General features: G+C 33.3%; 1 long non-coding RNA gene across 1 annotated transcript; it reads left to right on the forward strand.

Annotated features, from left to right (window-relative positions):
- Positions 1–14,688: 14,688 nt before the first annotated feature.
- LOC120182999 lies at positions 14,689–16,511 on the forward strand. The gene is made up of 2 exons (XR_005521898.1): positions 14,689–14,997; positions 15,534–16,511. It is a non-coding gene; the product is annotated as an uncharacterized LOC120182999 (long non-coding RNA).
- The last annotated feature ends 887 nt before the right edge of the window (positions 16,512–17,398 follow it).

Genomic DNA, 17,398 nt, shown 5'->3' on the forward strand with positions numbered 1-17,398 from the left:
ATTCTAATGCCAATTAAAAAGATAATCAAAGGGTTTGGCATTCAAGTATGTATAGGAGCAGAAAAAATGGGGCACATTGCATATGAGGTTGCAAAGTTGATTAGTATACTTCTGTTGATGACGTTCGATGATGACCATAGTTTTTTCATACGGAATGGTGGAGTATATGAATTTAGATTAGTTAGTTGTTTGGAAATTGAGCTCTAAGGATAAAATTTTCTGACTTTCACTAATACCCAGACTATAACAAATTCTTCTTGATAAGTTTAAGAAATCTTAAAATCAAAAACTCAGGAAAATAATGAAAGCCAATTTTAACTTTGCTGGGGGCACTCCGCTGAAAGTATTAAGCTACTAATCTTCGAAGGTAATGTCTGAAGCAACCATGGAGGTAATGTCCAAGTTTCATGAAGTGAGTTCCATTTGAGTTGTCAAGTCGAAGACTTTTTGACACTTGAATCCTCTAATTAGGGGTATTCCACTGAACTAATGGGCTACTTCAAGAGCCTTAACTTTATGAATAGGATTACATAAAGATCATGACACTAGTCTCTATATGTCGTGATGAATCTCCCAGCAAAATCAAAATGAATACATGAACGCCGAACTTAACAAAGTAGAATTTAAAGAAAGACAGTAAGGCCAAAAATAAATGTGAACTGAGAAGACTTTCAACGAAAGGTGGACTAAGGGAGTTCAGAAAAAATTGTTATAGTAAACTTCACACAGGCACTCAAGAATTTTTTCTTTATATCGATATTTCTACAATACCTCTACTAAAGGAATCTATGAAGCTTGAATAAATAGAAGATTTCAGAGAACAAAAGTAGAAGTTTTCTAAAAGGTCTAGCAATTGAATATGCTAGTTACAAAATTTTATCCGCATTCGATTAAATGTCAAACTAGAAATAAAGGGCATGTACAATGTTCCCAATGATAGAGAAAAAGAAGAAGAACTCAATGACTGAAACCTTAAAAACAATAGGAAGTCGACTTGAAACCAACCCATCAATCCTGAAACTTTTCAAATGATTATAACTTTGAAAATTTAAAGAAAAGTTGATTCTTTTAATATTCAGTGAATTCATGTTTTGTTATTTGCTTCAATTGTGAGCCTAAGAATGTGTATAATTTGTTTATTCAACAAGTCTTTAAAGGAAGAAAAATATTTTTCAAACAAGATAGTTTCCCTATAATGGTATCGTAGAAACCTGGCAAAGGTCGCTCAGACTAAGAAGTTTAAAACTAGAAATGAGGGCAAATAAACTGAATGTTGAAGGCTAATATTGTTGGGGGAACAAGGAAAAGCTTGTCACAAGATGAAGACTCAACAAAAAGAATGAAGAAAAGATTCACAAGATAGTGAAGCTCGTAATACTAAAACAACATCGTGCATGCATATTTAGGCATTTGCAAAAATAGGAGCATATACATTCATTTTTCATCAAGTTTTGAATGTTTACTAGGAATTTAAGAAGTCTACAGAGATTTCATTTTATTCAAAAGAAGACGATCTCAACAAAGATTTAGCCCACATCTTCACCATTGAAAGAAGTAGATCTCAGCAAAGAATTAAGACCTTCGAATCATTACTTTCGAGTACTTTAAATACATATCAATGACATGTGATAATATTTTACAAGTTTAAAATTCTTCAAATAAAATATAGAACATTTCCAATTAAAGAGTTCATAATGAGAAGAATTTGCCCGATGAGAGAGAAGAAGTTTCTAATGAGAAGAACTTGCTTAACCTTTGCTTGATTACATATATAAGGAGTTGGATCAGCATTCTCTCGCTCGAGATATTTCAAATCCATCAGATAAGGAGTTGGATCAACATTTCCAAAGAAGTTCCTAATGAGAAGAACTTGTTCGATCTCGACTCTTCCATCACATAAAGAGTTGGATCAGCATCACCACTTCGCTCGATTCTATCACATAAAAAGTTGGATCAACATCACCACTTCGCTTGATTCCATCACATAAGGAGTTGAATCAACATCATCTCGCTCGAGATAGGTCAAATCCATCATAGAAAGAGTTGGATCAACATTTTAAAAGAAAAAGTTCATAATGTGAAGAGCTTGTTGCTCGTTTCCATCATAGAAGGAGTTAGATCAATATTACCAGTGGAGAAGTTCACTAAAAATGGTGCTTTACATCTTTGCTCTATTCCGGTTCCATCACAATGAGAAAAGAGGGAGAACTGTAATCATCATTTTTTATTAATATTATTAAAAATATAATAATAGTAATAATAATAATAATAATAATTAAATAACTCATAAAATTATAGTATTATTATTAAATGAATTTTTACAAGGCCCAATACAATGCCCATTTTAAGGTTTGTATGCAATTAAGGTTTTACCTTTTAGTTACTGGTGCCGCTGATCAGCAGTTGTTAGATTTGTGATAGATCCAACGATCCAGATTTTCCCTAAACTCAGCCACCCTACGTGCGCTATCATGCACCCAAAGCTCCCGCGCGTCAGCCTCACTGTCGGCCTCTCATGCCTACCCGTGACTCACTGGTTTCTGAGGCTTGTCACCACCGCCGGATTTACTGCCGATCGCCCCGAAAATGATAAAGAGTTAATCTGAGGTAAAATAATTTTTACCCCGTCCTATTGCCCACATCATCTTCGTGTCTACTTCTTGGTCATATTACTCAAAGCTGAGAAAAGCAAAAACATAAACCAAATCAGAGATATGTTATTCCTATAAACATGCAATACCGAAAAACCAAAAAGAAGGCTATGTATTTTCACCATTAAAAAGAGAGAAGCAACCAAAGATAAAAGGGGAAGACTTCTTGGAAAACCAAACCAAGAGGACATTTCGGGAGAAAACAAGAGTAAAACAAAAAAGGACGAAGAAGATAGAAGTAGTTACCATCGGAGCGTAAGGGTTCTCTCAACGGAGCGAACATCCTCCATTCATCGAAGGTAACCATTCGTTTATCCTAGATCTAGGACGATATGGGTAGTTTTAGGAGAAGGGGTGTTTGGTTTCGAGTTTAGAGAAGAGAAATAGTAGTTTTAGGGTGGTTCTCTTGAACTTCGATCGTCGTGTGCGACGGAAGAAGGTACCGACGAGCGGTGGCAGGAGCCTTTCGGTCTCCCCGAACAAAGGGGGAGATGAGAGAGTTGAGGGAAATCTAATTTCCTCTTTTTGGGTAAAAATAAGAGAGGAGTAAAAATGAAATATCATTCCATTTAGGCATTAATTTCATATATATATATATATATATATATATATATATATGCCGAAACGACGCCATTTTGAGGGGGTTTCTACGTTTTAGGCGTTTGGGTTAATCATTTCTATGGCCATCCATACTTTGTAAAAGTTCATTTTGGTCACTAATTTAGAGCTATTTGGTTTATTACAAATTATTTGTCCTCATCGTGTTATTTTCCATATTAATGTATAGTATTCATTTTTGGTTTATTCTTGCTCATACCATCGTACATTTTCGTGCTTTTACACTTGAGTCCCTGCCATAATTATAAATTTTCATGCTCAATTTTGGCTATTATTCAATTTAGTCACTATTCAAATTTGTATGGTTAATCAAGTATTACGTTGTTGACTTCAATATAGTCCCTAGATTAATTATCTTACTAGTTAACTAATATTAATATTAATATTAATTAATATTAATTTAATAAATTTGTTTTTGTAGTTTGAAAATTATTAACCGGTATTTTAATTAAATATCTACAATTAACCTTAATGCTCATTAATTCTTAATTTTATTATATTATTTTTATATGCTTGTAATAATTTATTACTTGCATTTTAGAACTTTTAAAATTAGTCCTTGAATTTTTTAATGTATGTATATGCATAATTTTCTTTCTTTATTTGTTTGTTCCATTCTAGTCCTTACTTTTTAATGCATGTATTTATTTTATATTTGACCCCTATATGCCTATCTTATAACTAATATTTGTCGAGGCCTTCGTACTCGTATACATTTTCAAGAAACGCCTTTTATAGAATGGGCGTGAAAAGTGAAACCTATCGAGGTAGCACGATTCAATATGACATTCGAACAAAAAGTGAACGTGAGACAATCGAGTATGATTTGATAAAAAATCAATGTTCGATAAAAGGATCACACCTCAAATTTTGACTTGAATCCACAAATTTCATAATTACGACAACTTATAAACGACTGGGTATCAATTTTGGGCGTTGTGGGGTGCTAACCCTTCCCCATGCATAACCGACTCCCGAGCCCTTAAAAACGAATCTTTGGTTATGTTGACTAATTTTTTGTCTTCAACATGATTTTTTTTTTACTTTTAGGTATTCGACCTACCTAACCCAATGTTGATGACGATCCCATCATCATTTCATAAAATTCGATACAAAATTTTTATTTTGTTAAAAAATGGTTATGACAATGGTTTAGGAGCATGTGTTCAAATTTGGATAAAATTCGTAAATTTGTCAAAATATAATCAAAATTTTGATTTTTGAGTAACTTGAAATTTCTAAAATTCAACTCGACTAAACTCAAAATTAAATAATAATTGAAATTAACTCAAATAAATTAAATAAATCGATTTAAATAACAAAATTAAAATAATTCGATTTTTTAACTTGAGTCTAGTTTTGGATATAATAAATCAAAGTTGAGATGGCTGAGTTGGTGTAAGTCGGCTGTTTAAGGTTCTGATCCGAAAGTTTTTGGGGTTCAAATCCCACTCTCACAAAATTGTTTTAGATTAATTTCACAAGTATCCCCAAGCAATTGTCCAATTTTAAAATTGGTACGTAAAGACTTCCAGATGCGAAAAGTTACTGTGCAAATAGCTCAAAATATTTATTCTTTTCACCTAGTATTTTTTAACTAGATTGGCGGGTCAGATTAACCGAATTGGGTATTTTTAAATACACCTGATATAAACCCCTATGATAGATGAGAGAGAATACCTTTGGCTTCCTGCTAATTGCAGCTCTCGAATAAAACTAAACAGAAAGAACCGTCGACTATTGGTTTAATTTTCAAATTATTTAACTCTAACATTCAAAAATTCTAATTTCTTAAATTTTACCACCACGATATTCTAAGTTCTTAATTCATAAATTATTTCACATTATTGTAAATTTTTTAAAATATTATTTTAATTTCTAAAGATCTGAAATTTAATTATTTTTTATTTTTAATAAATTTTCTTTCATTATAGATTTAATTTTTTAATTTTTACGTGTTAATTATATATTATAAACTTTTAATTTTAAATTTTAGAATTTTTTTATATAATCTTTTTTAAAATAATATAATTTAAAATAAATTATGAACCGGATACCCGTGATCCAAAAATATGAATATTCGGATTTTACGGATACCCGACTTATGGTTATCCAGTTGAATGGGCCAGGACACGAGCCGATATTTTATATTTTGAGTATCCAAATATGAATACTCGTTTTGAACACCCCTAGTAGATATACTACTTATTGTGTTTTTATATTGAATTTAGAGTAGTTAATAAATTTGCTCATAACATATGTTGGTAATGCTCAATCCCACATAGTGTTGGAAACACTATTGGGAATGGTATTTAAGGCTTGACATTCCACTTTCTTGTTGAGTGATAGAGAACAAGGGGGGCTCTCGCGCACGCCGCCGTCCGTCCGTCTCGCGGCGGCACGGCACGGCTCGGCTCGCTCGCTCGGCTCGGCTCGGCTCGGCTCGGCTCGGCTCGGCTCGTGGCTCGTGGTCGTGGTCGTGGTCGTGGTCGTGGTCGTGGTCGTGGTCGTGGTCGTGGTCGTGGTCGTGGTCGTGTCGTGGTCGTGGTGGTGTCGGGTCGTGGTCGTGGTCGTGGTCTGTGGTTGGTAATACGTGTCTTCGACACGTCCGCGAATTATTTCTCTTTTAGAGAAAATTCTGAGGAATTTCTCTTTGAAAGAAACAAATGGAAAATGTGAAAGATATCAACTGATATTTATAGGCTGCTGAGGACTGTTTGAATTTCAATAATAACAGCTGAATTATTTTTATCAGAAATTAACAGTTCCTAAATTAAATCAGAGACGTTAAGATGTACCTGGACTGATTTACAGCGTACAGAGGAGACAAGCTGTTAATATCAGGAGTTACAGGAGTTATTTGATTTAATTCCAGGGGTTACATATAATTTCGGGAGGATAACAGCTGAATAATGATACAATGACCTGGACTATTTCTGAGTCAGGTTCATCTAGTCGTTTCAGCTGTTACAAATAAGAGGTTTAATCCTGAAATTTTTGGACGACTTTAAAACCCTATTTCTAGCCTATAAATAGAGAGCTATATTCAGCTTCTCAACTCACTCCAAAACATTCACAATCACTTACCAAAGTGTTTTCTAAAGTTCTCTCTGTGAGTTCTCTCTGAGTGCTTTCCGATCAGAAGTGCAATACCACCAGCAGTCCACTCCGGTTTCGGGTGTACGGAATTCGGAGCGACCGTGTTAACCTCGGGGGACGGTCCGCCTACTGCAGCGATTACACACATCGAGGCGAATTCGTTTCTAAGGCAGTGGTTCTTACCACGACACGGTTTACGAATCTGTTCTTCTTAATTACTGTTTATATTTTCAGTCAGCGCTAACAGTGTAGTTTTGCAGTTCATATATCCAACAACATATATCTTGAATTTAGCAGAGTTTGTTGAGAGTTTATGATTGGTCGGAGGACTTATTTTTATGGAAGTGTCCCTCCGAATAATGGCCTCATTACACAAAAGAATTATCAACAAATTTCTGAGATCTTAATATACAGAGATCATTCTCCCAAAAATATAAAGATATAACATATATATTTATATATAATTTAATTTGTGATGTACTTTACTTAATTTTCAATATTTTAAACCTTAAAATATTAAATAATTCCAAGAAGTGGAACAACAAAATCTAGAAAAGATGATTCAATAGGATCAACTTTTTTTTACTTTCGTGTTGGGACATTTATTATTAATTAACTAAAGGCGTAAATGAGCAACTAATATATATAATTATCTTTTTTTAATAGTTGATTATAAGATAATATATATTATAATTTTTTAATCATTAATAACGTAATACACCCTATAAATACAATTACTTAAACCATAAATCTCTATATAAAAAATATTCTCTTTATCCGCCGAGAATATGAGTTAATATTTCTAATAAAATTCTTGGTTTATATTAATGGCCTATATGAAATATACTTCTCCCGCAAATAAAACGTCAACAATTAGTATTGGAGGGTTTGAAGTTCAGTTTTTCCTTCTTATAGTAGGAATAGATAATGAACATTAGCTGGCAATTGTTGGTGATATCAGTGCTGTAGGATTTGCCTCCATAAATTGATTGGACATTGTCATACAATTTATTGCCATTAAACCTAAATGGAGCAAACTGAGTTATTATGGAGGTTGACGTGCCAAAACATTTACTATTTACTATGCTCCCATTTTCATAATCCGTGCTTCCCCCGTTTATTTTTGTTAATTAATCTGATTTAATAGAACTACTAATTACATTCATTACCATCTTAATTAATAATCTCAGCCAAGAATTTTATGGGGTTGGGGACTAGAATAGCGGTTCCATTTATTTTTGATGGCTTCTACCTATGTTATATTTATATAATTATAATTAGTATACTTTGTGATTATTATTTAATATATTATTTACAGTTGAACAAAATAATTATGAAACTCGTTATTATGTAAAATTATTTATACATTCCAAATAATGACGGTATACATTATTGGTATACTTTTAGGAGCAACATTTGGCATTTGCATTCAGCTTCTTTTGGATTCACGGAAACAAGTGCACTACTTAAAAAACTAAAGTGCAAAACTTGTCAAATTTTTCTTTGTTGGTCAAAACTCAGTAGAGAACCATTACCTTCTAAGATGAGACTGAATGTATCTCCCATTGATTTTTCTAGAACCATATGGAAACTGATTATGGCTCAAACAAGTGTTTGGTGTGAAATGGATCCCCTAAACGTCACTCTCCCAAGCATAACTTAGTCAACTTTCAAGGCATAAGCAGATAGATGCAGCACTGAGTCAAATTTTACTGCTTGTAAAAGTGAAATTTTGGTGCTTGAAATGCTTCTGCTTTAGAAGCAATCGTTACATTTTAAGCTAAACTGGATGTAATGTCAATTTCAGCACTACTATTCATTATAGATATTGTGTTATTTAGTGCATGCATGGAGAATAAAGACGATGAAATTATGTCCAAGTCCAATGGCAAATTTTAAGATCAAGCAAATAAAAAGGGGAAAAAAAGAATTTGAGGGATAATATTGAATTAATTAGGGAAATAGAGATGTTTCTACAGTTATCGTCGGCAGATTTAGACAAAATCATCAGTAGATGAGGATAATTTTGAGAAAATCGTCGGTTTGCTTCAATCTTTTTCTTTGCTTTATTGGTACCAAATTATAAAGAAATAAAAGTGAAGTATTAAAATAGGAATTATTTATAAATCAATATTAAATGAGTTTTAGGTATCTTACCATCTCATTTCATCATAATTGTTTTTTTATAAAGTTTTATTTTAATCCATGCATTTTTAATTTGATCTCATAAATGTAAAACAAAATGAAGCAAAGTCAGCAGCTACTACTGGTAGCTTTTCCAAAGTCGATTTTAGCTACCAAAAAAATTCATCTGTACTGTAAAAATATTTCTATTTGTTTAATTAATTCGATATCATCTCTAAATCTCTAATTTTTTTCCTATTTGAGCCAGAAGTTTTGTATAATAAAACGTGACTTGAGCATTATTTTCACTTTTGAAGAAGATGTGCTTGGTAGAGACCAATGGGTTGATTTTATTAATTTGAAGATATCACTATCATAAAAAATACGATAAAGTATATAAATAGTCTCCAAACGTTTAAAATATTTATATTTTGATTACTTAACTTTTGAAACTTATAATATAATCATCGAACTTTTAATTCGTTTCTATTTTTTGTCCCTACCGTTAACTGCCGTTAGTTTTTGCTGACATGACAGTTAACTCCCGTCAAACCCCTTCTTTTTCTTCTTCACCGCTGATTGAATAAAATTTAACAAAATGAAACAGGATTCACGGTAGTGGCGTCGCCTATCTAAACTCTTCCTCCCTTTTCGTCTACATCTCCAAGGGCCGTTGTCCGCCTATCTGGTGATTGCTAACTATGGTGCTAGTGAGATGTTTGTCGGGTTCTCCTCTTCCAAGACTTAGTGGGTTGAGGCTCAGCGAGCTTTAGTTTGGAGCTTGAGCGATACGGGATTTCTTCGAGAGATTGGCACAACCGGTTTGCCTCTGTTCTTTATAGAATCACCATCGTCTTCTTGTTTGTCCTATGGGTCCATTGCTGGGATCGTGATTGCTTGTGCTGCTTTAGTAATTATTTGTGGATCTGGATTCTATTTATTTTGGAGGAAAAGGCTAAGGGAAGAAGATGAAGATGAGATCGAAGATTAGGAACTCGAGTATTAGCCACATAGATATTCTTATGATGAGCTTAAACAAGCCACCGATGTATTTTCGAATGAAAATCTTTTAGGCTACGGTGGGTTTAACCGTGTTTTTAAAGCAGCATTTCCAAATCAGGCGGAGGTTGCGGTGAAGTGCGTGAACCATGATTCGAAGCAAGGACTAAGAGAATTCATGGCTGAGAACGAAAGCATGGGAAGACTCCAACATAAGAACCTTCTCCAAATGCGAGGTTGGTGTCGGAAAGGCAATGAGGTCATGCTTGTTTACGATTACATGCCTAATGGAAGCCTTAACTGTTGGATTTTCGACAAACCACAGAAACTTCTGGATTGGAGACAACGACTGTTGGTGTTGGCCGACATGGCGGAGGGTTTGAATCATATCCACAGAAGTGGTGTGTGGACGACGGCCCTTGGAGATGTCGACGAAAAGGGATGAAGAGTTTAGATAGGCGGCGCCATGACCGTGAATCCTGTTTCATTTTGTTAAATTTTATTCAGTCAGCGGTGAAGAAGAAAATGAAGGGGTTTGACGGGAGTTAACTGCCACGTCAGCAAAAACTAATGACACTTATAGCAGGTACAACAACGAAAACGAACTAAATATTTGATATTGTTTTGTAAGTTTCAAAAGTTGAGTGACCAAAATGCAAACGTCTTAAAAGTTCAGAGACTATTTATATATTTTATCCTAAAAAATAGTAATGGTTAGGGTTTCTTGTTGGCACCTCAAGTATTAATGTAATTTTAACTAATATTCCCTCGTCAATATCAGCACTTTCCTTCGAATTAGTAATTTTGTGAAAGAATGAAACCTTCATCTTTGTACAACTTAAAAAGTTTGGGAATAAAGTTGAAAAATACTAGTAGTATATACCTTGCGATGATGATCAAAATTGGAACCACACTTTTAGCAATTAAGATCTAAATCAAGCTTAGGTTGCTCACCTGTATTCGAAACACAAGTATATTAGCTTTTTAGACGGTAGTATTGATGGAGCAAAAGCTGTGGTTGAAGTCTTTTTTTATGATAAACTACTTAAATGACCACTTAATTATGGGGTTGATGTCGATATGATTACCATACTTTCAATCTTGACAATATGGTCATAGAACTCTTTAAGGGCGTGTTTGGTTCATGGAATGTAGCATTACCTCCGAGAATGCGATTATCGGAATGTAACATTACCTAATACATTACTGCGAATGTTATATTACTGTGTTTGGTATGTTTGGCAGGAATGTATGATTACAATGTTTGGTTGAAGGAATATGAGATTACTGGAACATATATTTTACCAAATTGTCCTTATTCTATATGTGTTAATAAATGAAATTCTAAATATTTAAATAAAAATATTTATATAAAAAATCATCAAAAATATATTACTTTATTATTTTAAATTTATATATTTTTTAATAAAATTTATATATACATTTTTTTATAAAATTTAAAAGATAAATGGGTAGAATAAAAGAGTAAATATATCATGTATTATTTTAATAATAAATAATATTATTTTTTACATTATTTATCTAAAAATATATTAAAATTTTACATCAACATTTAATTAAATAAACATATGAAATTTTTAATAGATAAACCATTTTACTCCTGTCAAAATGCAGGATGATGCTCACTTATTTTACTGAATTCTCTGTAAATGATAGTGTGTGTATATGTTATATTTAAATTCTGCAATTCTATCTTGCAATTATTTGCATTAATCGAGTAAACTTTATTTATCATATTTGTATTAGAAAAATAAACTTGTTGATTCTTATAATTTTTTATGCTTTATTAAATGTTAGCACATTTTTTGTTTTTATAATTTAAACATTTTTCTCTATAAATGAGAACAAAACAACATACAAAACATATTCATTTTATTTCAACAGCAACCTATTGTCTTTGCAAGACCCTTTTTATTTTAACACAACAGATTCATTTTATTTTGCACACAGTAATAAACAAAATACAAAACATGTGGTATTCTTGATACCCATTACGATGCAACATTTATGAGAAACATTGGGAATGAATAAATTATTTTAGCAATTTCAGATAGACTGATAGATAACACTAGCAGGCAGTATGCAACAGTAGAACGAAAAGCAAAAGTGCAAACTGAAAGATAAGAGATAAGCTTACATTCTTTGTTTAGCTTACAGAACAAAAAGAAGTATAACATTAACCATAAAAAGCAACAACAATGTTCAGACTTACAAAAGATAATGGCCATGACATTCTAAACTTAATCATATATATTGGCTATATTATATACACAACTTCCTTTAGACCTTCAAGGATTTTTACAAGATGGTCAGCCCTGTCCCATATGTACATCTTATGCTCTCCTTTGATAGAAGAAGCAACTATTACCCACGCACCGTCACCACTGAAATAAGTTGCTTTCCAATGGATCTTCGTGATTCAATCTTGAAACTCTCGAATCAAGCATTTGGATCCAACAACCTTCAGCTTCTCAAGTGTGTTAAAATCCAGTAAAAAAAACGACAGTGTGCTAAATTTTATCTGAAGAAACAATATTGGTGGAGCAATGCTAGAGCATGAAACTGCACAAGTGTTGCTCTTGATTGAACAACTTTTTGAACCTCATTGCTCCATCTTTTAACAATCTCAGGGTTTATCTGCCCAAATGTTTTTGACATGTTAATAAATGACAAATGTTTTGATATTAATTTAAAAACTACGCGAGCATATTTGTGTGTGTAAAGCAACCCTAAGAAAACTGTTACATGCAGTAAGTGGATACCGCTGACTAAGGCTTCACTTACAACAACTGGGTTTTTGTCAACAATTGCTTGTTTCAAGTATCGTTCGATCTGGGTTAGAAGAGTTCCATCTGTTATCCGACAAAGTACACGAATAACATTTGCTCGATACATATCAGTCTTGCTAGTCATGTCCTTCATGAGAGAGCTTGTAACAATAATAACATATTATCATCAAGAAAGGATTAATTAGTATCAAAATAAGAAAACATGCATGCACAAACACATAAAAAGTTATTCAACGAGCATGGAAAATTCAAGACATATAACCTCATATGCTGATAGAGATAACTCCTTTATCATCACATAAACCATTCTCCTCAAACCTATATCCTTTGATTGGAATAACTTTGTCACAACAAAGAAACCTCTGTCGCTTCAACCTATCGATATAAAAAAAAGAAAATCGTCATTCACATTATGGTAGAGCTTATTTCCTTAATTATACATAACTATAGAAGAAATACATACACTATAGGTTAATTGTAATTCAACACAGAAAAAAAGGATTTGATCATTTCGTGTACAATTAGAAAAGAAAGACCAACCTTAGTGAATGCTTCTCCTTGGTTCAGTAGATAAAGAAGCTTTGTGATAACCTGAGAGCATCTTCGAGGATCAAGCTGAGGGCCATTGAAAACTCTAGCTTCTTAAAGAACAACACCCTTCTCAATCCCCAAAAACGGAGAGTAATCCGCTGTTTAACAAACAAAATTGCAATAAGAAAAACATTCTCTAAACACCTAAAAGCTGGAAGAACTCAACAACACTACAAATAAAACTCGAACATAATGCATTCATAAAGCCTCGAGATCCATTACTGGCATAAAATGAAAAAACCACAAACATATACACGACATGAGAATTACATGCATGATTTTCTTAAACTCGTAATCGCAAGTTTGCACAAAAAGGGTTAGAAGAGTGATACTTTAAAATACCAAAAACAACAATTCATCATCATTTCCCCATCCAACTAAATAGCACGCATTTCAGCTATAAATAAACTTATCAACTTAAACAGAAATTAGGAAAACAAGTCAAATGAAAACTCGGAAAGAATATAGAACATAAGCAAATACTATTTGAGCAAAATCATATATGAGGGAAAGATATCACATTTTCCCTATTTTTCTTATTCAAAAACAGTGTTATGTTTATTAACAATTACGGATGGATTTTCTTTCCCTCCTGCAAATTGTAGTTAACAATAAAAACCAAATAAGCTTTAACACCAAAAAGAATATAAATTGTAACTCCAACTAGCTGAATTCGCTAGGAAACACTCACCCATTTGAGAATAAGGGGGAAATATCACTTCAATAAAAAAATACTCAACATACATAGCGATTAATTTCTTTTAAAAGAATAACAGAGGGGGAGAGAGATATATATACCATCGAGAAGGGTTCCACGGCGATTAAAGGCAATGCATTTCATAACCCCATGCTCCAAATACTCTTCTATCACCTCTGTGGGAAATCTCCTTGCAATGGATCTTCTCCAAATAAAACCCAATTTTAGAAAAACCGAAAATAACAAGAAAAAAATAATTTTTGAAATGAGAGAAGAAACCTTCCCTGGAGAATCACGGGGAAAACCACGAATTTTTATTCCTTAACAGAGGCAAGGTCACGGGGAGAAGAAGATAAGAAAGGGTATTTTAGCCCTTAAGCACGGGAATGAAAAAAATACCTAACTCATCTGTGGGAATAACATTCCTAGGAATAAGCACACAAAAAATTAATGTTGGCATTGAGATATTACCCTTGCTTGGGAATTTTGTCCATCCAAACATGGGTATCTTAATTAGGAAAAAATATTCCTCTTAGGAATGATGAAATCCTTGATCCAAACGCCCCTAAGTAGTTTCAATGCAACCACCTGTCGTTATAAAACAAGTGGCGTAGCTTATGCGGCTATTATTGACTAATAGCGAGTTAGAGGTCTACATCAGCAACGAAGAGAGGTTGCTACATCGAAACCACTTAAATAGTTATGTAGTCATATTATCAAAAATTAAAAGTATGATGATCATATCGATACCAAACTTATAATTAAGTGGTCATTTAGTAATTTACCCTATTTTGATTAGGTTGAGCACTGATATGAACAATTTGGATCACATTATTTCGAAGTCATTTTATTAACGTATTTTGTTCAAATGGTACTATGACTTTCAAAATATTATTATATATTAATTAATGTGTTTTTAAAGATAAATATGAAGTCTATTTCATAAAATCATTGGTTTGGAAATCGAAAATTCTGAGTTGATCTATCACAAAGGTTTTTTTAAGCAAATTTTTTTAACCAATCAAAGATAGGGTTCTTCTCGAAGATAAATTTATTTTATTATAAATTCACTAAAAGTGGACATAAGCCGACCCTCCGGACACCTAAATTAAAATGATAAGATCGTAAAACATTTTTCTTGGTCTCAACAAAGTTTTTCGCCGGCGAGGCGGTGGCCGCCTCTTTCGTGAGGCGGTAGCCGCCTCCACCTCCGTCCCTGCTGCTTTATGTTATCTTTCGACCGCTTCTCCCAAGATCTCAAAAGTCTAACACAGTGTTGTTGAATCTTCTTTCTTGTTCTTTGAACAAGGGATTAGTCGGCCCCCGCTCTGGTGTTTTTAGATTTTGGGTTTGTTGGATTTCGTCTCCAATTTTGCTTCTCGTTTGTTGGGGGTTCTCTTCTAGCTTGGTGAGATCGGCTTTCTCTCTACCAGCTGTGATTTTTTTCCTCTTTCAAATCGATTGCTGTTTCGTGCTTGAGTTTTGGTTTACTATTGGATTTAGTTTCAAAGTTTTTGAGTTACTGTGCAGTTTCAAGTATGTTATTGGAGTTAGATTGAGATATTTAATTCTGCACGCAAGATGTTTATGTTAAAGCCTTAGTGTACCAGTCTTTTGCTTGTTTGAATTTACAGTATGAGGGTGAGTGTTTCAGGTCTTTCTTCGGCTCTGGTTCTCTGTTTGTGGATATCCTACCAATCTTTTTCATTGGAAAGGTTTTCTGTGTGTTTACTTTCCAAAGTAGAGGAGACGAGTAGGTTCTAGGTTTGGCTTCGTTAATGATGTTGATTCTGACGTTATCAAGGTTTTAGCGTATGTATTTTTTGTTGAGTTTGGCTAGTTATTTGCTCGTCGGTGTTGCTTTTTAATGTTGCCCATACCGATCATGCGTTTGTGTATTGCTTTGCTGTCTCTGTGATCTGAATTATGTGTGATCCATCGTAGTTTGGGGAGCTGGGTGAAGTGTGCTTCCTGTTCTTGTAGTTGGGTATTGTAATGGGGAGGCAGAGTGGTGGAGCGTGGCATTCAAATGCTGAGGTAGCTGGTGATTGTTCTCTGTACGATGAGGTATGGGCAGATGTTTTTGGTCCAAATATAGAATCTAATGCGATTCCCATGCATTCACTCTGTCAGAAGAGTGACTCGTTTAATGTCTTGGAGGCAGCTAGTTGGGGGCACGTGGTTCTTGAGGAAAAATGTGTGCTACTTCCGAAGTCAATATGAAGGATGTGTCATTTTTGTTTAATGATGGGATCATGAACATGGCTATTGATGATAGAGTTGGGCTTATGGTATTAAACAGAGATTACTATGAGATCTAAGGCTTTTGGTCTTTGTGGTTTTTATCGTGGATTTTTTTAGAAGAGCTGGATTTATATTCTAAGTTCTTTTTTAGTCTGAGCTGCAGTGGGTTTAAGATATATTGGTTGGCAAGGTGTGTTGTGGTATTGCAGGAGGTTTTAGGAGGCTTAAGAAGTGTTAATCTTTGTCGGGGAGTGATTGTGTTTTGAATTCTTCTAATGGCGTTGGGGAGTGTTTGTGTGATGAGTTTTGTGTGCTGGGAGGAAGTTTGTTGAAGTTATGGCGCTATGTTAGTGTTTTTAGCAGATTTGGTGATCAAGGTTTCTACTGATGTTTGGATACGTCTCTTTGCTGCTGTGTTCGCTATAGTTCAATATTATGGTTGCCCATCTCGTTCTATCTTAGTTCTGTTGCATGGTTTGTAATGGTGTTAGTTTGAGTTGGGTTGTGGCTTGGGGTATGCCTTGTGTGTTGTTAGTGTGATTTTTGTATTCGATCATTCCCACCTATTGGTTTACTATTTTTCCTCCACTTAGGGTTAGGGAGGCTTTTTAATGAGGTCATCGAGGTGGTGTAATTTACAATTATTCGTAATACAAAGTACCATCTTTAAAAAAAATATTCTCAAAATTTCCCTCTTACTAGAACTGCTATTACCCCTTGACTTGCTCTTGAAACATTTCCCAATCTATTACCCCTTAACTTGCTCTTGAAACATTAAAACGATTGAATGCATTATTTTTCTCATTTATGCACTTAAATAATTTAATGTTTGACGTATGGAGAAAAGTTACTGTTTTATTGTATAAACACGGTTTTCTATCTACTTATTTATTGATCAAAGAATGATGCTGAAAATTAGGTATTTAGTCATTCAATTATTACTTTGATTTTATTTTGTTTACTTAATTTTGGTTTAGTTCTGATCACTCGTTATTAAAAAAATAATGATGATACTAAAGTTTCATCATAAAGTACTGTCACATCATCATTGGAAAAAATAAAAAAGATACCACATCATTAATTTTAATTTTTAACAGCGAGTGCCAACATAAAATCAAAATGTAATGTTAGTGATACTTTAAAAAATATTCGAGTAATCAAAATGAAACTAAAATAATAACTGGGTGACTAAGGCTTAGTTTGTTTTCACTGTGCAACCTTTTCAAACCTCTTATGTCTGCACCACAAAGACCACGCGCAGACATTAGGCTTCACAGACCATTTATTTTTTAGAAGACAAAAGCTCTTCAAACGTCTGCACGAGCTCTTCTTGGTGCAGACATGATTTTATGTCTTCAAAGGTCTGCGGGAAAATTAAAACCATTTAAATCTATTTTAAAATATGGATTGATTTATTTTAAAATATGAAAAAAATTTATTTTAAAATATGGATTGATTTATTTTAAAATATGGAAAAATTTATTTTAAAATATAAATTGATTTATTTTAAAATATGGAAAATTTTATTTTAAAATATGGATTGATTTATTTTAAAATATGGGAAA

This window comes from Hibiscus syriacus, unplaced genomic scaffold, assembly GCF_006381635.1.
Source record: "Hibiscus syriacus cultivar Baekdansim isolate YM2019G1 unplaced genomic scaffold, ASM638163v2 tig00112738_pilon, whole genome shotgun sequence".
Lineage (NCBI taxonomy): Eukaryota > Viridiplantae > Streptophyta > Magnoliopsida > Malvales > Malvaceae > Hibiscus > Hibiscus syriacus.